Here is a 24,755-nt window from a genome sequence, read left to right as displayed (position 1 = left end):
TCGCTCGCTATTTGCCCTACCTGTATTTCTAGGTTTCTGAAAGACGACGCCTAGCTTTTCAGCAATGCGTCATTCTGGGCTATGTACTCCTTTAATAGGTTCTCAAGCGGAGATACTGAGCTCGACGTCTGTCCTCCTCTATTAAAGGGTTGTTGGTGTGGCTGATGCATTGGTTGAAATGCAGGCGGCGGTCCTTGCCTTTGCTGTTGGTTTGCCCCTGAGTGATGCTCTTGATGATTTCCTCCTGTCCAAGAAAAATTTGATGGTTTCTCTATCCAGGATTATATGTATTGGAAAATGCTTTGTTTTTAATGAAGCATACTGACTGCGGGATTTGTAGGCAATTAGCATAAGAATGAGGATCTCCACAACCCATACAGCTAACCATGGGCTGCCCGAACGCTTTTTCCTAATTCATTTTCTGCTGATTTGATGCGTTTCCTAGCGATATGTTCTGCAAAAGGCTGGTCATCGTAGCCACTTGTGCAGAAAGTGTGGCTATTGCGTTGGGATCGATAGAATTAACACTCTGAGATCTCTTCTTCTTGTCAGCTCTTCCATCATACGTATCATCCACCCATTCCATGTTGTGCTTAGAAATGCGGTCCAATATCTCTTTAGCCTCAGTGTAAGATTTATCCATAATTCCACCAGTTTTTGCTGCATCGGCTGCCATCTGCAATGCTCTATTCAATCCACCATAAAAAGTCTCCATCTGGATAGTTAGTGGTAGTCCATGATTTGGGCAATTTTTGACCAATCCCTTAAAACGCTCCCATGCGGCGCTTAAGGTCTCAGCTTCTTCTTGTTCAAAGTTCATAATCTCTTGACGCCTTCTCGTGTTGGTGGTAAGTGGGGAGTATTTTTGCATAAATTTCTCCACCAACTTCTCCCAGGTGGTGATTTCACCAGGCTCTAGTGAGCTTACCCATTGTTTTGCTTCATCACACAAAGAATAGGGGAACAAAGATAGCCTGATCGCCTTTGGGGTGATTTTAGGAATCACAAATGAATTACACGTTTCCAGGAAACGCTTCATGTGGGTGTGAGGATCTTCACCATGACCACCCCCAAATTGTCCAACAGTTTGGAGCATTTGAAGCATTACAGATTTCATCTCGAACCTTATCCCATCTGGCATTGGGTATATGATTCCTTGAGAGAAATCATACAGTACAGGGGATGCGTGCTGCTGTTCGCCATTAGGATCAAATTTTGTGTAGCATGAGCTAGTTGCTGAGCTAAGTTATGATTTGCTTGTTCTTCCACCATTGCCCGACAACATACAGTACATAAGCTAGTACCTACAAAAGATACAACAAAATTTCTGGTCAGTTTTGTTTTGGAATCCTCGAAAACGGCGCCAAAAACTTGTTCGTTGCTATCGTGATTCGAGCTGGGAGTCTATTGTATAAAATAAGTTCTAAGTATAGATGGTGCATTAATGCTTTGATGTATTTATGTATTTGTAACGTGTTAGTGCGTTAGAGCTGTGCAACAGAATGCACGACACTCCTGTTGACATTCAAGTTTTCCTAAACCAGACCCAAGTATAAACACAATTTAGGTTCCTAGTAAGTCCAAGGTCAAACTCAGGGATTCAGTTAAGCTAACGTAAACCTTGCGTTGTAGCTATTGTAGGGGTTTTCTAAATGTATGAGAGAAAAGTGTTATTTACACTAAAGTGTTGTGCTTGTGCAAGAAGATACAAAAGAGTTGAGTAGTGAGTGATGAATCATGCGAAAATGGATTTTAATGTAAGTGGTATGCGTCGATCTAAGATGAATGTACACAAACTAGAGTGTGATGTGGATGAGATGGGATGGTTTGCTTATCTTTGTTTATGCGTTTGACTTTATTCAACACTTCTCAATGCGAATAACATACAAAACCTATCTCTAGGATGCATGTGTCGAACCCAGAATGCAATAAACACCAGTAAGTCTATCTCTAGATGTACTAGGCATTCTACTTGATGCAGCTTAGTTATTCTCTCGAATAGTCTAAGTTAAAGATGCTTTTACCAATTGATCAAGATGGCTTAAGTGTTTGAAATGAAGTTTTGCATAAAGTATAGATGCATTCAACATAAACAAGAAATAAACAATGGCAAAGTATGATGGATCAAATATATTTAATAAAATGAAATGAAAGTGATAAATGAGATGAAAGGAACTGAGTCAAGCCACAAAGTACAATCTCTTGTCTCTTTGGCTCAATCTAGTTGTGTACAATCACTTGTATAGAGTTGGACGAAGTGTCTTTCTCAAGTTTGACTTCCTCCGCTCTCTGACTGGCGGTGATGGTGGTTCTCAACCCTTCTGATCGCCTTGGCACCACAGCACAACTTCTAAAGAACTAAAACTATGACTACGCTAATTATAAGAGTGAGGATCTTGAAAATTTCTATATATGTATCTGTATATTGAACTCTGGAGGGATTTCATCTATTTATAGGCGTTGGTCATCTCTAGCTTGGTGATGGGCAACATTAAAGTCCATGCCCTGGTTAGTCGCCTGACACTCAGTAGCTTTTCAGACGCTGCCTGCTGCAGGTGCCCATACTTGCAAGTGGTGATTTGACACAAACAACCTACATCAATGAATCTTCTTTGCATTGAATTCCCTCCGACGCATGGCCCATGCGTTAGGACTTTTACCTGCGACACTTCTTACCCATGCGTTAGCTTCTTGTTGAAATCCTGCAGTATAACGCGTTAGTGCCGCAGTATTTAGTAATAAAACTTCTTTTGCATGAGTCTGCAAATGTTTGAGTAATTCCATTTGTTTCTTCTAAAAATGAGGAGAATTTATCATTAAAAACCTTAGTTGTTCCAACTTAAGAGCCAAAATAACTTGTATTTCTACAAGTTATCATGAGTTAAAAGAAAATTTTCTACCAGTATGTGAGTCATGCCTTGAAGACAAAATGATTAAAAGACCTTTTTATTTGAAAAGGTCACAGAGTTGAAGAACCCTTAGAACTTGTACATTTGAACTTCTGTGGTCTTATGAATGTTAAGACTAAGAGAATGGTTTGAATATTTCATCACCTTTATTGATAATTATTCAAGGTATGAGTATATTTACTTAATGCAGCATAAGTTTGTAGCCTTTGAAAAGTTCAAGGAGCTGGAGTTGAAAATGCATTAGGTAAAAAAATTAAAACACTTCAATTTGATCGAGGTAAAGAGTATATGGATTTGAACTTCCAAGACTATTTGATAAAACATTAAATTGTATACTAACTCTCAGTATCTGATAGACCTCAGTAGAGTGGTGTATCAGAAAGGAGAGAATCGAACCTTGTTGGGCATGGTTCGGTCATGAGTAACACTCATTTATCTGATCTGTTATGGGGTTATGCAGTATAGACTGCAACCTATATTTTTAATTGTGTTGCATCCAAAAGTATTTTCGAAACACCTTTGGAATTATTGAATGGTCATAAAGGTAGTTTACGCCATTTTCAAGATTTGGGGTTGCCTAGTACATGCACTTGAGGCTAATCCTAAGAAATTCGAACCTCGTTCAAAATTGTGCCTATTTGTAGGCTACGCTAAAGGAATGAGAGGTGGTTAATTTTACGATCCCAAAGATAATAAAGTGTTTGTGTCGACAAGCGCTACATTTTTAGAAGAGGACCATATTAGGGAGCACAAACCGCACAACAAGATAGTATTGAATGAGCTTTCCAATGAAACTACTGAACCTTCAACAAAAGTTGTTGAAGAGCCAAGTACATCAACAAAAGTTATATATGTCGATTCATCTAATAGGTCACGTCAACCTCAATCATTGAGAGAACCTCGACGTAGTAGGAGGGTTGAGAACCTGCCTATTAGTTATATGGGTTTAACAGAAATGCTAACTGTCATATCTGATGGTGACATCGAGGATCCATTGTCATATAAGAAGGAAATAGAAGATGTAGACAGAGATTAATGAATCAAATATATGGATCTCAAAATAGAGTCTATGTACTTCAATTTAGTCTGGGATCTATAGATTAACCTGATGGGTAAAACTTATTGGTTGCAAATAGATCTACAAGAGAAAAAAGGAGTGCATATGGGAAGGTGCAAACTTTTAAGGTTAGACTAGTGACAAAGGGTTATACCCAGGTTGAGGAAGTTGACTATGAGGAGACTTTCTCACCTGTTACCATGTTGAAGTCTATCCAGATACTCCTATCCATTGCTACATATTATGACTATGAGATTTGACAAATGGATGTCAAAACTGCCTTTTTGAATGAAAATCTTGAGGAGACCATCTATATGCAGTAACCAGAAGGATTCATAACCTAAGGTCAAGAGCAAAAGGTTTGCAAGCTCAATCGTCCATTTATGGACTGAAACAAGCTTCTCCATCTTGGAATATAAATTTGATATTGTGAGTAAATCTTATGGCTAGATCAAGACATTGATGAACCGTGTGTTTAAAAAGAATCATCAACTGTTCAATAGCTTTTTTAGAGCTATACATAGACGATATCTTATTCATTGGGAATGATGTAGGTCTACTAACTGACATAAAACAATGTCTAGTGGCCCAATTCCAAATTAAATATTTGGGAGAGGCGTTGTTTGTTCTAGGTATTCATATCTTTAGAGATCGTACGAACAAATCGCTAGCCTTGTTTTAGGCGTCATATATTGACAAAATGCTTGTCAAGTATTCGATGCTAAACTTCAAGAGAGGTTTGCTCCCTTTACAACATGGAGTTACTCTGTCTAAGGAATAGTGTCCTAAGACACCTCAAGAAGTTGAGGAAATGAGATGGATCCCCTAAGCATCGGCTGTTGGCAGCATATTGTTGGATCAACACCAGCATGCAGTGGAAGAAATTAGGATCCATAAGCATTCTAATTCATTAATTTTGGCATAAAAGAAACATGTTAAAATAGAGATTAATGGGTTTCATGAACATACCTTGGCCGAACCTTCAAAATCTCCATTTTTCAGTTGCAAAATCCTCCAATCCTTGTGTAGACCACCACAATATCTTCCCTACTATTCTCTTGGTGCTCTAGATTGAGTTGTGGGACTCAAAATAAGCTGGAATCAAAGGGAATATAGAGAAAACTCACTAAACCAACCCATTGAAGAACACCTTCTTCATTCGAATTTTTCAGCAAAAAATTCAATCAGTTCCTCATCCATTCTTCACTCCAATCTCTTCAATATATTGCAGACTATCATGCAAAGAGAAGTGTTGCATGGGATGCAACTCATGCTTGGAGTAAACCGAAGGAAGAGATGGTGGGTTCCTTGTAAGCTAGTTGAAGATGAACTTTGAAAAACCCATTTTTCAAGTTTGTGTAATTTTTCAATTTCCAAAAATCTATTTTGATTTTAAAACCATATTTTATTTCTAAAATCAAAATTTATTAATTTTAAAAATTAATTTCATAAATTAATTTTCTAATAAAATTAATAAATAAATATTTAAACAATTAAAATAATTCTAATTAATTTAATATCCAATATTAAATTATTTTTTACACAAATTCATCTTCATATATTTAAATCATACTTAAATATATTTTCTCCAATTTCGTTTGATTCTAATTTGAACGTTTCAAATTAACTTATCACATTACTCTAGAGCTAATCCATTTCCGAGCTAGTAGAGGGACCTCATGGACCTACAGATCATAACCTCTAAGATACGAGATTAATCGGCTAAACTCATTAGACTGATCTAACCCCCATTCATTAACTAATGGGTCACTCCACTAAAGCCCATAGTTGAACTCCCCTCACTGTAGATATATTATATCCATTCGATATAACCATGATTAGTAAGTTAACCCTTCGCAGGTTGTTCATAATAACGGTTGGGTCAAATCTCTGCTTTACCCCCGAAATTACCTCTTGTTCCTTAAGTCCCCACTGATCCCCTAATGAACAATTTTTTTGTGATCCAATCACAAAACCGAGTCCCTCTCATACCAAATGAGAGGGCGGGATCCCTTATTCAAGCCCTAGAATCGCACTTAAGGGAACAACTTCTCTACTATCCCTAAAGCGGGTAGGAGTGAATTCCCTCTTGCACCCTATGTCCCTAGCTATCTATCCAGTCTTACCTCTGAAATGGCAATCATATTGAGCTAGCGCTATTGAGCCAACCCTCACCTATGCAAATCTAAGGGCAATCCCAGATAAATAGGAGTTCATAGTTAGCTCAGGATTAAGGTCAAGTTACCTAGGTTATCACTTTGAAATAGTCAATCTTAAATAGTAAACAGTGTTATAAAGTAAGAGTGACTCATTTCGTGGTCCGATCTTGTACAAACTCTTTTGCACAAGGACACCCCCACTCCTCATGTCCAATATGAACGAATTAGGATCACTTCGTTTGTAGCACTTTACAACTCCTTATAAAAACTACAGAGCAGGCCACATCCAATAGTGTTACCAGAATAAGGTACCCAACCTTATCCATATACTATAGATCATTTTGACTATTTAATTAAACTTGATCCACTTTTATGTCTCCACATAAAGTTCAAGTACTCATCCAATAGTAAAGGGACTTTTAGGTTTATTGGATTTCTATTCAAGCAATAGATCTATTCAATAACAGCTTTATTGAATTTTCAGAATAAGCTTCATTGTTTACATACCATGAGTTTTAGGACATAAAACCCAACACCTATTGTATGCGATGTTATATAGTAAACCTAACATCTGCTATGCAGCAAGGATAGTCAGTGGATATCATTCTAATCCAGGATTAGATCTCCGGACTATCGTTAAAACCATCCTCAAGTATCTTTGAAGAACGAGGGGCTATATGCTCGTGTATGGGTTTGAGGATTTGATCCTTACAGGATGCACTAACTCTAACTTTTAGACTGATAGGGATTCTAGGAAATCCACTTTAGGATCAGTGTTTACTCTTAATGGAGGATTTGTAGTTTGGAGAAGCACCAGGTAGGGGTGCATTGCTGACTCCACTATGAAGGTAGAATATGTAACAGCTTGTGAAGCTGCCAAAGAGGCTATTTGGCTCAGAAAATTCTTGACTGATCTAGAAGTTATTCCAGACATGTCAAAACCCATCACCCTTTACTGTGATAACAATGTTGTTGTGGTTGATTTCAGGAGCCTAGAAGCCATAGGCGTGGAAAGCATATTGAGTGCAAGTATCACCTGATTCGGGAGATAGTGCATCGAGGGGACGTGATCGTCATGCAGATAACTTTGGTGCATAACATAGCCGATCTATTTACAAAGACCCTAATGACTAAGGTGTTTGAGGGTCATCTGGAGAGCTGGGTCTATGGGATAGGCCGCATCTAGTCTAGAGCAAGTTAGAGATTTTACTGGACGCATATTGTATGCCCTAGTTTCTTATTTTATGGTATTGTTGTACTAGTTTAACTTTTATAATGACGTCCTAGAGGATGAAGCAACATTTGCCTCACTCTTCTTCCTCTTCTTACTTTAAGATTGGTAGGTCTGTAACTCGTTGAGGAAAGTTGTAAGGTTATATTTCACTTTGTTAAGAATCACATTACTAACAAAGTGCAGGAAGCTCTCTGGCAAAAAATGCAGGATTATGCTAACCCGGTTGCCCTCATCGATGGTAGACCCATTCAACTCCGCCACATTGAAGTGGACCATCATGTTAAGCACATGTTCACGAACAGAGGTGCCTTCTTCCATTTTGGAGTTGAATATATACTTAAGAACCTCATGCATAAGCTATTCAGGCGATTGTCCAAACAACCCCCGCAGGGACTCCATGATCTCATGCGCTGAGACCACTGACTCATGTTTCTTGACCAAGACTTCAGAAAGACTTGCCAAGATGCAAGCTCGGGCCTTCTCATTCGCCCGTATCCATTGCTCGTATGCCTCCTAAACATTTTGAGCGGCATTGGGAGCTGAAATAGGAGGACAAACCTCCGTAAGGGCGAACATGAGATCCTCGATGATAAGAATCGTCGTGATCATGTGTTTCCATGTCGAAAAGTTATCGCTAGTTAATTTTTCAGCGCTAAGAAAATCTAACATGGTTGTGGCCATTTTGAAAACTTGTTGCTGAAAATACGAACAAAACTTTATTAGATTTTGCTAAACCACAATTCCACCAATTAGTTTTGCAAAAAATTTTCAAATACCCTAAGTGAAAGACTTCTATTTTGCAATGATGCCCCAGTGAGGCAAGACAAACGTCACTGGTGGGGTGATTAGATGCCCCTTCGTTGGGATGAGACATTCTCAACCATTAGACAGAACCAACTCTTGGAATTGAACCTAACAGTCACCATTTATTCGCTCCAGAACTGTTAACCTTTAACAGTTTCGCATAAGTGTGACCCTTCACTTTCGGTGCTAGAGTCCCGTCCTAATGAGCCCACCGTAGGGAAGAAGCATATTAGGACAAGAGATTAAGTAACTTTATCCTCTTATAGGAGATCAAATAAAGAAACGCATAAAACTGCCATCCTATAGGGCGACACTCCTAGGGTGCCTCGAGGTGATGCACAATAACTTTATTCAATCTAACGAGGGAGATCGAGGGATATACTGTTGCACTTCCCACTCCCACTTACTATGAACACTCTCTCCATCCACCTTGATATTGACCTACCCAAACACCATCCGTTAGGGAGACACTCCAAAGGTGCCTCGAGGCCAAGGGTAGATCTCACGGTGTGGACTATATAGGAGAAACATGAAAGGTTTAAGTGAAGCATCTTATACCCCAAGTACCTCCCACTGAATGTTCTACCTAGGGGTTCATTAACCTAGCCAATCCGGCTACTGATTTTAGGCCAAGTCATCTTTTTAAATCCCGCTCATAAACAACTTTTGTCTATGAATTATGAACAAGTTCAAGTAGTCACATTTAAACACTTTAATGGACTGTCCTTAACTTGCATGCATGCATCAAATCTATCTAATTCACCTTTCCAGGTAAGTTCCCAGGTAGAGGTGTTACGTTTCTGTCAACTTAAATACCCTAGCCTAGACAGAACTTGCCTTAGACAAAAGGTCCCTTATAGATAGATTTGCTACACTTTAACCTTTTATTAGTCAGTTTAATCCTATTAAACTAATTAAAAGATTAAAGCCTTAGGGTTGCTAATCATATTAGAACCATGATCTTAGGTCTATGTGATCCAAGTCTTAAACATTTTAAAACACGAATTAAACCTAAGTGAGCATGCATGTCTTTCTTATTGCTTTTAGTTCTAATTTCTCTTTAACTTTTAAAAAGAAACAACTAAAATACATCGCGCACAACTAGGTGCTTATAGCACTTATAAAGTAACCTATGTGTCATGCTTCATGCAATGTCCGGTCATTACTATACACAACTTTTATATACACGTAAAACCAAGCAAACATGCTTTCCATTCACCCTTATACTATAACATTATAATATAAAGATGGTGCATGTCAATACTTTTTATGCATGCATAAAAATAACTCTTATATTATATGATGCATGAGCATGCTCTTACATAATTAAATCATGCTTCTCTAAATTATAACATTTACAATAAAGAGATGATGCATGACTAATGCATAACCTAAGGTGGGATTTACTATATGTGCATACCATATGACATACAAAAACCATACATCGTATGTAATAAACCAAGGATTAATGGACCAGGATGAACCTTTATAAAAAAATCAGAATGAAATAACTCTATCTATTACATTTTCCATCAAGCAAACCAGTTCAAAGGCGAACCAGGTCTTGAACTGCCAGGATAACTCCATCGTTTAGTAAACGCTGAAGGTAAACGATCGTTCAGTGCACACTAGACGATAGGCACAAAAGCTAAATGATCACTTAGATGAAAATGAGGCTACGAAGCCTGATCGTCCAGGCGATCACTTAACGTGGCGAAAGGTAAATGATTTACTGCGTGTTGCTAAGCAATCGTTTAACCAGTTACTAAGCGATGAAGCTTGCTGAGCTAAACGTTCGTCTAGTGTGCATGCGCGTTAAACGATACGCGAGCATCTGATACTCAGCGATCATTTACCCCATAGTCTACACGACCTGATCAACCCTTGATCGTCTTCTTCCTCGAAAAATAGCAACGCTTGCTTCGATCTTCTTCACGAATGACTCAAGAATCAAACTGACTTTGAATTACAGACTCGATAACGATTAATAATGCCCAAAAACGCAGGGGCCTTTACAATCAACCGAAAATGTAAAAAAATTAAATCAAACCGAGGCTAACATCACAGAAAACTCCATTAATCCACACAGCCACAACAATTTAACAATTAAACAGAGCAGATATGCACCCACCATGAATGTGTATGCAATTCGTTGCATAAAATGAAATTGGAATATCAGAACCTGTCTCTGATACGAATTGAAGGATCTCTTAACGAAGGGCATCCATGAGCGCGTTCGGATCTTTCCTATTTAATTGTGATCGAAATTACCACACACACATTCTATCAAATAGTTATGCAATTTACACTAATTAACGACATGCTTTGATAAATAAAATACAAGGGATTGAGTTCACATACTAGTTGACGACTCTCTTCACTTCGAAGTCAATGCAGCGGAAGCAACCTCTATGTTCTTTATCGCCCAGCAAAACAGTCAACTACGACAGCATGATTGTCTACACGAATGGCAGCAACACGAACAAACAGGAGCGGGGACGACACCACCACTTAAAGCCCTTGGTATTCTTGAAGTGAGAATCCAAAGAGTGATCTTTGTTGAATTTGGTAGAGGAAGGAGGAACGGGCTGATCATGTAGAATGATAAGTAAGTGGGAGAAGGCTATCGTATAGCTGATGCTTATTGTTTAGAGAAAGCTACACGATCATGTAGGTTTTATTAAGCGATTGTCTAGTATTTGGTAAGCGATCGTTTAGAAAACTCGGCATGCTAAACGATCGTATAGAAAAGCTAAGCGGTCATTTAGAGACTGCGTGCGATCGTTTAAGTGATAAGGCTTTATTGTATAGGCTTTCAGCTAAGCGATTAAAACGTTTTCACATCTTTTGCGATTTTTTCAAAAACTCCTTACAAAATGAAAAAAAATCATTTTATTCTTCAGTTACAATAACCGAATAAGGATTCTCCCACTAACGCACGATTGAGGAGAGGTTTTCGGCTAATTATCACATAATTAATCAATTTAATTAATAAATGAATATAATCATATTATATTCTTACCCTATAGTTTGATATCATATATCTATTATAGTAATTCCTTCTCCACTTGATATAAATCATATCTATATCTAATTTCCTCCAAAATAATTTATCGCATACATTTAGTCAATTATATCATATATAATTAACCTGTTCAATTATATCATATATAATCAAACTCCCTTTTGTCAATTTGAACATTTCAAACTGACCCAAAAACTGATTCTCCACTTTATCCAAGCTACCTAGGGGACCTTATGGACTTGTGGCTCGAAGCTCCAATGGTACGTGAATAGCTGACTAAACTTTTTAGCCACGAGATACACCATCCGTTAACTACCAGGCATTCCACTAAAGACCAACAACTGAACTCTTCTTACCATAGATATATTTCTGTGTCCATCGGATATAACCAATCATGAGTACGATGACCCTTAACAAATGCTCGTAAGTACAGCTGGGCCAATTTATCGTTTTGCCCCTGTAGTTACATCTCACTCCTTAAGTACCACTAATTTCTCTAATGAACAATACAATATAGTCCAACTATGTGTGAACACCTCTCGAGCCAAGAGAAGGTGTGTGGCACCACATCGTTCAAGCCCTGGAATCAGCCCTTAAGGGATCTATCTATCTACTTGCCCTTACCTCGGGGAAGGAGTGAATTCCATCTTGTGTAGCTGAGTTCCCATCTCCTAAATCAGACGAATCCCTAAAATGGTAGGTTTGAATTAGCAACCAGGCCACTCATATCCATACAAATCAAAGGATTGTTCTCAATGGCAGAAGTTCCCAACTCACTCAAGATTGAGGTCATGTTATCTATGGTCATATTAGTGAAGTGAAGTCTCTATCATGAACAGTGTTATATAACGAGACGTTAACACTTCGTGGTCAGGTCTTATACAAACTCTTTGTATAGGATGTCCCTGCTCACATGTCTCCTACATGAATGATCAGGATTAGTCCATCTGTGACAAGTCACAACACTTGTGACCATTCCACAAAGAGGGCCGCATCTGTAGCGTTACCAGGATAAGGTTTCCCTTCTATATCCATATACTACAGACCATTTTGGTTATCACTCAAGACATGATCCACTTGCATGTCACCACATACATGCTTAAGTTACATATAGATAACCAGGGATTTTATGTTTATTAGTTTGTGGTAAAGCAAATAAAACATACAACTGAGAAAAATCAAGATGTGAAGTAAATATCATATATTATACAACACAAGTGATCGTACAAACTGTTTACAAACTACAGGACACAAAACTTTAGAGCATCAACCTCAACAACCCATACCTTGAATAATCATCTATGAAAGAGATGAAATATTCATATCCACCTCGAGCCCTAACACTCATTGGACCATAGAGGTCTGAATGTACAAGCTCCAAGGCTTCTTTAGCTCTATAACCTTTTCCAGTAAAAGGTCGTTTGGTCATCTTGCCTTCGAGGCATGATTCACACACCAACCAGGAGTTTTCTTCTAAACTCTTTAGAAGTCCATATTTCACCAACTACTCAATCCTATTGAGATTGATGTAACCTAACCTTAGATGCCAAAGATGTGCATTTTCCTTAGGAGAAACCTTTGATCTTTTAGTTGTTGTCGCTATACTGAACATTTCAATGCTAAACAAGGCTTTTATGACTAACGACCTTAGTACATATAAGTTACTTTCCATTGAACCAAAATTAATCTCCATTCCATTCTTGAACATAAACACTTTATTCTCAGAAAAGGAGATGGTATAACCTTGTTCAATGAGACAAGAAATCGAGATTAAGTTCCTCTTAATATGAGGAACTACGAAAACATTATCCAATAACAGATAACGTTTCTTGTCCAAAAATAACTTCAGCCTGCCTACAGCAATAGCTGAAACAACCTCACCAGTACCGACTCGAAGAGTTATCTCTCCCTATGGCAATGTTTGCCATGAAGTGAATCCTTGGTAAGAGAAACTGACGTGATTAGTAGCACTCGAATCAAGGATCCAGGCAGAATCGTCATTCTCTACCAAACACGTCTCCAAGATCAATAAATCAGATTTACTGTCTTTAAACATCCTCCTCTTTTAGAGAGTAGTGGGATCAGTATCAGAACCTAAATAAGCTCTAAGTTCAATTTCAGAGAGAACACTTCTCTTCTATGAACTTCACCAGAGTCAGCAACACGTGCTTTCTCTTCTTGGAGTTTAAATTGGGAACTGACACTACTGGTTTTGTCATCCATCCCTCTGTGCTCGAAAAGCAAGAACTGATGTTCAAACAAATCTTGCAACGAGTCCATGATCTCGCGTGCAATGACCATATTCTTAACCCTTTTGGCCAAAACATCAGGTATGCTAGCCAAAATGTGAAGTCGGGCCAATGAATTAGCCTTTATTCACACCTTATATGCATTGTGAACACTTCTCGGTGCATCAAGGATCGGGACTTGAGGACATTCCTCAACCATGACAAATTCAAGGTCGTTTACCACGAAATACATTTTACAAGATTCTTTCCACTGTATGTAATCGGTCAAACTAGAGACATTAAACGAAAATACAAACATGTTACTAAAAAAAAAAAAAACACATTGACCTACGTTAGGTTTTAAGCAAATACCTGTTGAAAAAACATACAACATCCAATAAGGTTTAGCAAAACTAACATGAACCCCGTGTGACATTTAGTTTCGCAATGACGCTTCAAAGGTTTAGGACAAAAGCCGCTGAAGGGAGATCAATTATCCCTCCTCTGAATTGAGACATTCTCAATCAGTTAATACTAGAACAACTCTTGCTCCTATAACGACTAGCCATCATTGATTTGGTCAAGAAAACATTAACTTGCTTAACAATTTTCCGTAAGTGTGATCCGCCATTTTAGGCCCTAAAGTTCTGCCCCAAGCAGCTAATCCGAAGGGAAAAAATTCGATTGGGGCAAAAACTAAAGCGACCCTATCCATTTCTGGAGTTCACTTTGATCTTGACCAACTGCACAAAACCCATCCGAAGGGGGACGCTCCCAGGTGCTACAAGGGAGTACAAAATGATCTCAAGATGCAAACCAATGACAGAGATCGTAGGACGTGTTGACACACACCTTTCACCCACTTACTATAAACACTCTCTCTGTCCACCTTGATATTGGCTAATGCAAACACGACCCGAAAGGGGATGCTCCCAGGGCACCACAAGGCCAAGCATGAATCTCACGACATGAACATTCAAGGAGAAACATAAGTGGAATCATTAACATATCAGATACATCTCTTCTTCCCACTGAGTATTTTATAACCTAGGGTTTAGTTTACTTAGAAAAAACACAGCTAAGAATTTTAACTAAGTGATTTTTTAGGTTTTCCTAAAAGTAACTTTTACCTTGGATAGTTAAACAACTTTTGATCATCATCCATTAAACTCTTTAACAGAGTCTTTGACCAACTGTCGTATGCTTGCAGAAAATCTATCTAATTCACCTTTCCAGGTAGGTTTCCAGAGAGAGGTGTTTCGTTTCCATCAGCTTAAGTACCCCAGCCTAGATAGAACCCGCCTTAGACAAAAGGTCCCTTATAGATAGATTTAATACAATTTTAATCTTTTATGCCAATCAATTTAACCCTATTAAACCGATTTAAAAAGATTAAACTAGGTTGTAATCCCATTAGAACCTTAAACTTAGGTCTATCTCAATCCAATTTTAAAATCCTTTTAAAACATGAGTTCACCCTAAGTCCGCATGCAACTTTTTCTTATCGATTTTAGTTCTAATTTCTATTATAACGCTTATAATAGAAACAACCAAAACCATGCACAATGCAAAGCTAACACATACAAGGCCTTCATAACTTTGTAAACAGCCTAAGTGTCATGCTCCTTGCATTGTTCAGTCATTGCTACCTTTTATATAACTCTTATACAAACAAGCAACGAGCCAAGAAAAACATGCATCCATTCACCCTTATACTATAACGCTTATAATATAAAGATGATGCATGAATATGCTTACTGCATGCTGATGCGTTATTTTATGATGTGGAATTATGGATGAAATGCGATGATGAAAATGCATTGAGCACTCGAGTTTTCTCAGTGGAATCCAAGTGTAAACCTCACTAAGTTTCCTGGTAAGTCCAGGGACGAACTCAGGGATTTGGGAAAATAGGTTACAGTTGTAATTTTTCAGAAGACCTTGCGGTAACCGGTAACTCAAATAGTTATTGGTTTTGTAATGAAAATAAACAAATGCGGTGGAGTTCGAAAAGAGTTGATAAAATGGAAGATACGATGAGTATGCGGTGAACGGGTTGAGAAGGGTTTCGGCTAACACTTCCTAGGATGTGTTCATGCTATGCGAGCATGCAACACACATACAATAGTAAACCATCTCTCGATGCGAATGCTACGACTTCTAATGCTAGAACGCATGCATATATGCGATAAGTCTATAGGACTTACACATAAGCCTCTATTCTTATTTATGCGATGATAAAATGACACACACAAAAATAAGGTGACCACATAATATTATTCCTATCTCTATGATGCATGCGATGCAGGTTGGCAAACAGAGCTTATCTCTAAGTCCCTATATCTTGTTTATGCAGTTCAAATCTTGCTCTCTCGAGTCTAGATTCTAACCTAGCTCTCTCAATTCTTAGGTTCTTTCTTTAGATTCTGTCTCGAGTAGCTCTAAATGGATGTTTGACACAGCATAACATAAGATAATTGCAAGCAATGAACATCCTAGGTCATGTAAGCTTAGTTCTTCTCAACCCATTCGACAAGTTTAGCTACTCATGCGTGCTAAGAGAGTGAACAGATGTAGAATAAGAACTTTCATTGTATAAATATAAAAATGAAGTATAAAATAACAATGCAAGAAGAGAATAAAGAGCCTGGTAGCAATCTCTTGCTTCCCATGCTTTTACATTGTCTTTTATACTCGTGTTCAAAAGATAATCTCGCTCTCGTAAGAGTCAGCTCGCTCTCTGCTTTTACGCCTCTGGGTTCTCTCTCGAGTTTCCCTGAGCGATCTTCCGATGTCTCTACTCTTCTCTTGCTCTTCTTTCTTCAAGATAAAAGAAAAACTATGAATAAAGACGTCTGAGCTAACTAAACCGAACCTCTTTTTCTGAAGGATGCCTTTGGTATTTATAGAGCTTCGGGGTGAAGGGTGGCTTCTCTCTTATGATTGCACAGATGGGATGGCTTTAATTCCTTGACTGATGCGCCAAATATTTATCACCGAAAAGCTTAATATACTTGTTATCGTTAGCGGCTGTCAACTTAATTCGGATTCGACCGTCATCAGCTTTCTGTCCCATCGTGATTAATTATGCCTTTCACCCAGATGTGCCCACCAAGTTGCGTCGGCTCTATGCGGCAATCCTTCTTAAGCAGATGTTTGCAAACATAAATCATCGCAAAGCCTCGCGGTAATGCTACGCTCATCTGTTGATCTCTTGTGATCGTGCTTTTCGCCTTGCGTCAACGCATATTCTGCATACAAACACAAAAATTAACTGTTTCTATGCGATGAACGCATGTGACCGCAATGTTATAAACTTAATGCTTTTTGGACGCAATCTAACATATTTTATCAATGCAAGCCAGCATTGTTTAAGAACTTAGCACTGTAATGACGTATATTTCTACCCGTTATCACACCCCCAAATTTAAACAATGCTTGTCCTCAAGCATAAGCTAAAGATTTCCTTTAGTAAGTCGACCGCAATTCGCTTTTCCTAGATTTCTCAAGGATACTTCATTCAAATCCTATACACCAAAATTTCATTAATTCTTATTCAAGTCTCCTTTGAGAATATTTCTAAGACCTAGGGACCGCAAGCTTAACCTTCAAAAGGACTTTACTAGCTTCCGGGACATCGCATGATTTATTTCAAAAAGAAAACTTTTCCACCGAGGTGTCAAATGATTTTTATCCTTGTATATTTCTTGACATTATTATTTTTTTCTGACCTTACGCTGATCTAAGTGCCTTGCCTTCGTTTTGGCTTGCCTCCACGTGTATCATGCAGACATCCAACTACGAGCAATGCGTTCTTTCTAAGACTAAACTCATACCTTCTTGGTAGTGGAGTTGCGGTCATTGTATTTATGCGTTGATCCTGGCGACTAACTTTCGTTTTGGCTTGCCCCCATGTGTGTCATGCGGACATCTAACTATGGATAAGTGCCCTTCACAACTTAACTCTTATCAACATGAGTTTTCCCACTGCGTTGACAATGGAGTTGTTATTCTCATTTTTATTTTATTTTATTTTTTTGTAAAGCTAAAAATAGCAAGGTCGAAAATAAATACCTCACCCCCAAATTTGAAATGCGACAATGTCCCCATTGCCAAAAGATTAAAAGAAGTCATGCGATGTTCTTAGGAGGCTACGTAAAGAGAGTTTGAAAGAAAGCTAGCAGACCTCTAACTTCTAAAAATGTTTCATGAGGTGACTTTTCTAAGATTAAGTTGGTTCTAGTATATATGAAAAAAATAGAAGCACGTGTTTCATCATTGAAATCATAATTGTCAAAGAACTCATGCGATGACTCACTAAATTTATCAATATTAAATGATTGCGGTAGTCAAAGAGGATGCGGTGATAAAACTTATAAAATCAAAATGCAATGCGATAGTGCAAAATTTGAAATAAAGTTAAGGAAGAATAGAACCCCCAAATTTGTGCTGTCGCCCGCATTGTGTGTTGATGCATCCTTCTTTCCGGCGATCTATCTTCTTTGGATTGCGGTGACGGAATAAGACAAGTTGCTTCTTCGTGTAACACCTCTGCAATCCTGCGCCTCGATCGTTGCAAGAAAAATAGTGAGAGAGTCAAATGATTTTAAACAAAACAAAATTATTTTACCGCAATCTCCATTTTTTTTAGAATATAGAATAGATAAAGAGCTAAAAAGATATAGTGGAATGAAAATTCAGAGTAGTAGAGAAAAGTTAAAGATTCCATGATTCCCAAAACTTGCGTCCCTGATGAATTTCGATTGTCTGATAGCGCAGAGACCACCTACTTCCTTCTTTATTCAAAGTTCCTCAGTTCCACAGAGTCGACTTGGCGATGCCAGCCTTCTCCATGATACACTTTTACTCACTGCCCATTAACTTTGAATATGTTGGTTTCGTCATCATTTGATAATTCAACCGCGCCGTGCGGAAATACCTTTCTAACTATGAATGGTCCGGACCAACGTGACTTTAATTTTCCAGGGAAGAGCCATAGTCGTGAGTTGAATAGTAAGACCCTCTGCCTAACTTGGAGGTTCTTGTCGTATATATGTTTTTCGTGCCAGCGCTTTGTGCGCTCCTTATAAATCTTTGTGTTCTCATATGCGTCGATCCTCCATTCCTCCAGCTCGACCAGTTGAAGTTTTCTCGCTTCTCCTGCTTTATTCAAATCAAAGTTTAGTTTCTTTACCGCCCACAGTGCCTTGTATTCCAGCTCCAGAGGCAAATGACACGCTTTACCAAATACCAACGCATATGGGAACATACCTATGGGTGTTTTAAATGCAGTCCGATATGCCCATAACGCATTGTTGAGCTTTGCTGGCCAATCTTTTTGTGAAGGCCTTACCACCTTCTCAAGTATCAACTTAATCTCCCGATTAGACACCTCGGCCTGACCATTCGTCTGCAGATGGTATGCGGTGGCCACTTTGTGGAGAATGTTATATTTGCGCAGTAGCTCCTTGAAAATATGATTGACAAAGTGAGACCCTTCATCACTTATTATGGCACGTGGAGTGCCAAAACGAGTGAAAATATTTTTCTTCAGGAATTGAGAGACCACCGCCGCATCGCTTGTGGCGCATGCCACTGCCTCTACCCACTTGGATACATAGTCGACAGCTAACAAAATATAATTTTTACCATTCGATGGAGGGAATGGTCCCATGAAGTCGATACCCCATACGTCAAATAACTCAAGCTCCAAGATGATGTTCATTGGCATTGAATGTTTCCATGAAATGTTACCTGTGCGTTAGCACCGATCACACTTCATCGCGTAGTTAGCTACATCCTTAAACAATGTTGGCCAAAAGAATCCACTTTGTAAAACCTTAGCTTCGGTGCACTATCCTCCAAAGTGCCCACCATATGGTGAGTCATGGCATTGCGATAATATGCATTGTTGAGCAGCATTTGGTACGCATAGCCGTAGAATCTAGTCTTCCCCCCTTTTGTACAGATTCGGCTCATCCCAATAATAATATCTGCATTCATGTTTAAGCTTCCTCTGTTGGTGGTAGGTATAATCTTCAGGAAATTGCTTGCAAACCAGATAGTTAACTATGTCAGCATACCACGGTAGTTCTTCAATCTGAAATAGCTGCTCATCTGGAAACACTGCGTTTACTTCTGACTCCTTGCAGTCAACCTCAGAATTTTCCAATCTGGATAAATGATCTACAACTTGGTTCTCCATTCCTTTGCAGTCAACTATTTCCATATTGAACTCTTGAAGGAGGAGAACCCATCTAATTAGCCTCGACTTTGCATCCTTCTTTGTCATTAGATATTTTATCGCCAATTGGTCAGTATGGATGAGCACTTTCGTTCCCAGTAGATATGCTCTGAACTTTTCTAACACAAATATTACCAGCAGCAACTCTTTTTCCGTGGTGGTGTAGTTAGTTTGAGCAAGGTTTAACGTCTTACTTGCATATGCGATGGGATGCAAGATTGTTTTTCTCTTTTGTGCTAGTACTGCTCCCATCGCATACCCACTTGCATTGCACATTATTTCAAAAGAAAGTGTCCAATCTGGTGCGATCAAAACGGGTGCAGTCGTCAATGTGTTCTTTAAAATCATGAATGTATTGCGGAAATTATCATTAAAGTAAAATTTCCTATCAGCTTTCAACATCGCACTCAGCGGTCGTACTATTTTTGAGAAATCCTTGACAAAACGTCTGTAGAATCTAGCATGCCCTAAAAAACTCCTTACAGCCTTTACATTTGTTAGAGGTGGGAGTTTTTCAATTGCTTCTATTTTTGCTTTATCTACCTTCAACCCGTCCCGCGATACCTTGTGCCCTAACACGATGGCCCCCTTTACCATAAAATGGCATTTTTCCCAATTAAGAACGAGATTCGTCTCCTTGCATCTTTTCAGTATCTTCTCCAAGTTGGCCAGACAAACTTCGTAGGTGTGCCCATAGACAGAGAAGTCGTCCATAAATATTTCGACGGAGTCCTCAAGATATTATGAAAAGATGGCCATCATGCACCTTTGGAATGTGCTTGGCGCATTGCAGAGGCCGAACGACATGCGGCGAAAAGCAAAGGTCCCATATGGGCAGGTGAATGTGGTCTTGTCCTGGTTTTTTGGAGCAATCATAATCTAGTTATATCCGACATAGCCATCCAGAAAGCAGTAAAAGTCATTTTCGGCTAGACGATCTAGCATCTGGTCAATGAATGGTAGAGGGAAATGATCTTTCTTTGTTGTCGCATTCAGCTGTGGTAGTCCATGCAAACACGCCACTCGGTGACGATTCTTTATGGTATCAGCTCATTATTTTTGTTCGGGACTACCGTCATGCCACCCTTTTTGGCACACACTATGTGGGACTGACCCACGTACCATCTGCTATCGGATAAATAATGCCCGCATCTAACCATTTAATGATCTTCTTTTTAATGACCTCTTTCATCGCAGGATTGAGTCTGCGCTGATGTTCAATCGTTGCTTTGTGGTCTTCTTCGAGATGAATTCGATGCATACAGTAGATTGGGCTAATTCCTCGAATGTCGGCGAGCGTCCAGCCAATTGCTCGCACATGTTTCCTCAGAATTCTCATCAATGCATTCTCTGGGTCTTCATTAAATTTGGAGGAAATAATTACTGGCAGATTCTCGTTCTGCCCCAAAAATGCGTACTTTAGGTGGTTCAGCAGGGTTTTTAATTCCATTGTTGGTGGTTCTACTAAGGACAGTTGCGTTGTTTTTCTTTCTTCTTTTGCTGTTGCCTCTTCTTCTTGGGGTGCGATCATTTCAACTTCCTTGTTTGTTTTTTTATGATCGCATTACATGCAACAATGGATGCGCTTGCATCCTCTTCTTCACTCTCTTCGTCAAGCTTTTCTTCTCCAGTCAAATTTTGGTCGTCGTTAGAGTCATGCAGGTCTTCTTCGTCAGGAAACTTCATGGCACGGATTATGTTGAACTTGAGCTTCTTTCCATTTATGCTCAGAGTGATCTCTTCTTTATGCACATCAATCTGGGCACGACCTGTTGATAAAAATGGTCACCTCAAGATGATGGGCACATTTTTGTTGGCTTCGTAATCTAAGATGATGAAGTCAGCTGGTAGGATAAATTTGTCGATGGTGATTAACATGTTCTTCACCTTCCCCTCTGGATGCACCAGAGATCTATCTGCAAGTTGGAGAGTCACGTTCGTGGGCGTAAGTTTCCCCACATTCAGCTGCTTAAAGATCGACAGAGGCATCAAGTTGATGTTGGCTTCAAGGTCACACAATACCTGCCCGATGTACAGTCCTCCTATGGAGCAAGGTATAGTAAAGCTCCCAGGATCGCTCATCTTCAGTGGAATTATTGATTTTGAACTTTGTGTTAAAGCCACCGTGGCAAACTTACCAGTACCCCTCTTCTTGGTTACCATTTCCTTTAGAAACTTCACGTATGCAGGCATCTCCTCAATCACTTCACTGAATGGAATATTAATATGTAATTGTTTTAACATAGACAGAAAGCGTTGGTACTGTACCTCTTCATTCTTTTTCTTTCTGAGTCTCCGTGGGAAAGGTGGTAATTTCACTCTTACAATCCCATTCTCTGTTGGTTTTGAGGTGGATGCAACTTCTGGCTCTATTGCTTCTTTTTCTTCTTCTTCTTGTGTCACTGCAATTTCAGGTTCCAACGCAATGGAAGCAGTGCGGCTAAGCTCCTTCTTTTCTCCCTCCACAGTTTTTCCACTATGCAATGTCACAACTTGACATTGCTCTTTACCTGATCCCCCCGGGTTGTATGGGAGTTCTGTTGAACTCGACAGAGCCCCTTGCGGTCTGTCCCATCTGTAATTCTAGATTGTAGATGGACGTAGCCTGACTTTGAAGCATAGTTTCGTTTTTCTCTATATACTGCTTTAATAGGCTTTCTAGGGAGGAGGATTGCGGCGGTTGTGAGCTACTGGCTTGATTGCTTGTCTGACCATTATTTCGCGGGAAGAATCCAGGTGGCCCCTCTTTCTGCGCCACAGATTGAAAATTTCGCTGTTGATTCTTCCATGCAAAATTGGGGTGGTTTCTCCACCCGGGGTTGTAGGTATTAGAAAATGGGTTATTTTTTTACAAAGTAAATAGACTGTGGATTCTGTGGGCATTTTTCCATTGTGTACCCATCATCGCAAGTCGCACACCTTGCGATGTTTTGACTAATGGTGTTGACTTGCCCATTTTGCGGTGTTGGATTGTTGATCGTAATTCCCTGAATTAAGTTCGTCATTGCGGTCATCTGATTCTGTAGTGAAGTAATAGCACCATTACTTGCGTCGTTATCCTTGATTCTCAGTCTTTGATCACTCTCTCTCCAATCCTCGTGGTTTTTAGAGATGCGATCCAAGATGTTCTTAGCCTCGTCATACGTTTTGTCAAGCAGATCATCAGCGGCTGCTGCATTGGCAGCGGTCTGCAAAACGAGATTTAAACCATGATAAGAGATTTCTATCTGAAGGCAGTATGGCAATCCATTATGTGGACAATCCAAGACCAACCTCTTAAACCTCGTCCATGCATCGCTGAGTGATTCGTCCATGTCTTGTTCAAATTAGTGATTAGTTTCCTTCGTCTAGCATTCTCAGTCGATGGAAAGTATTTCTTCATGAACTTCTCTACGACCTGTTCCCATGAAGTGATCTCTCCCGGCTCGAGGGAATACGCCCATTTTCTTGCCTGATCACACAGAGAAAATGGAAACAAAGTTAGTCGAACTTCGGCAGAGATGTTCGGGAACACAAAAGTATTCTAGATGTTGGCGGTCTCTTAATTGGATTGGATTAATAGACTATTGTTGGATTCACCATGATGTTATTTTTGTTATGATCGTTACCCAGAAGGATTGGATTCAACATGACGATCGTTACCCAGAAGGATTGGATTCACCATGACGTTATTTTTGTTTGGATTAAGAGACTATTGTTGGATTCACCATGGCGGTCTCTTAATTGGATTGGATTCACCATGACACAAAAGTGCTTGCATCCTATTACGATCGTTACCCAAAAGGATTGGATTCACCATGACGTTATTTTTGTTTGGTGCTCCGTTTCCAAGCTGCTCCACCATATCTTATTTGTTTGACTATTGTTGTTGCCGGTCTCTTAATCTTCTTCTGAACGTCCTCTCAATCTCTGGGTCATAATTCACCAGAGATTGAGAGTGTGCAAATAAATCAGAAAAATTACCGTTAGCACACTATTTAGTTGAAGTCCCTGGCAACGGCGCCAAAAACTTGATGCATTATTTTATGATGTGGAATTATGGATGAAATGCGATGATGAAAATGCATTGAGCACTCAAGTTTTCTCAGTGGAATCCAAGTGTAAACCCCACTGATTTTTCTGGTAAGTCCAGGGTCGAACTCAGGGACTTGGGAAAACAGGTTGCGGTGGTAATTTTTTCAGAAGACCTTGAGGTAACGATAACTCAAATAGTTGTTGGTTTTGTTTGTTGCGGTAATGAAAATAAACAAATGGGGCAAAGTTCGAAAAGAGTTGATAAAACGGAAGATACGATGAGTATGCGGTGAACGGGTTGAAAAGGGTTTCGGCTAACACTTCCTAGGATGCGTTCATGCTATGCGATCATGCAATACACGTACAATAGTAAACCATCTCTGGATGCAAATGCTACGGCTTCTAATGCTAGAACACATGCGATATATGCGATAAGTCTATAAAACCTATACATAAGCCTCTATTCTTATTTATGCGATGACAAAATGACACACACAAAAATAAGGTGACCACATAATATCATTCCTATCTCTAGAATGCATACGATGCAAGTTGGCAAACAGAGCTTATCTCTAAGTCCCTATCTTTTGTTTATGCAATTCAAATCTTGCTCTCTCGAGTCTAGATTCTAACCTAGCTCTCTTAAGTCATAGGTTCTTTCTTTAGACTCTCTCTCGAGTAGCTCTAAAGGGATGTTTGGCACAGCATAACACAAGATAATCACAAGCAATGAACATCCTAGGCCATGTAAGCTTAGTTCTTCTCAACCCATTCGACAAGTTTAGCTACTCATGCGTGCTAAGAGAGTGAATAGATGTAGAATAAGAACTTCCATTGTATAAAAATAAAGATGAAGTATAAAATAACAATGCAAGAAAAGAATAAAGAGTCTGGTAGCAATCTCTTGCTTCCCAGGCTTTTACACTGTCTTTTCTACTCGTGTTCAAAAGATAATCTAGCTCTCACGAGAGTCAGCCCGCTCTCTGCTTTTATGCCTCCGGGTTCTCTCTCGAGTTGCCCTAAGTGAACTTCCGACATCTCTACTCTTCTCTTGCTCCACCTTCTTCAAGATAAAAGAAAA

General features: G+C 39.2%; 1 non-coding gene and 1 pseudogene across 1 annotated transcript; one reads left to right on the top strand and one right to left on the bottom strand.

The window, feature by feature from the left end:
- Positions 1-409: 409 nt before the first annotated feature.
- On the bottom strand, positions 410-21,191 carry LOC150034102 (uncharacterized; annotated as a pseudogene).
- Positions 732-834, top strand: LOC120087451 (small nucleolar RNA R71). Its single transcript, XR_005484592.1, has one exon. It is a non-coding gene; the product is annotated as a small nucleolar RNA R71 (small nucleolar RNA).
- Positions 21,192-24,755: the final 3,564 nt, after the last annotated feature.

This window comes from Benincasa hispida, chromosome 9, assembly GCF_027475165.1.
Source record: "Benincasa hispida cultivar pf3 chromosome 9, pf3_genome.v1.1, whole genome shotgun sequence".
NCBI lineage: Eukaryota > Viridiplantae > Streptophyta > Magnoliopsida > Cucurbitales > Cucurbitaceae > Benincasa > Benincasa hispida.
Note: the sequence above shows the minus strand (reverse complement) of the source record. Positions and strands in the feature narration are given on the sequence as shown.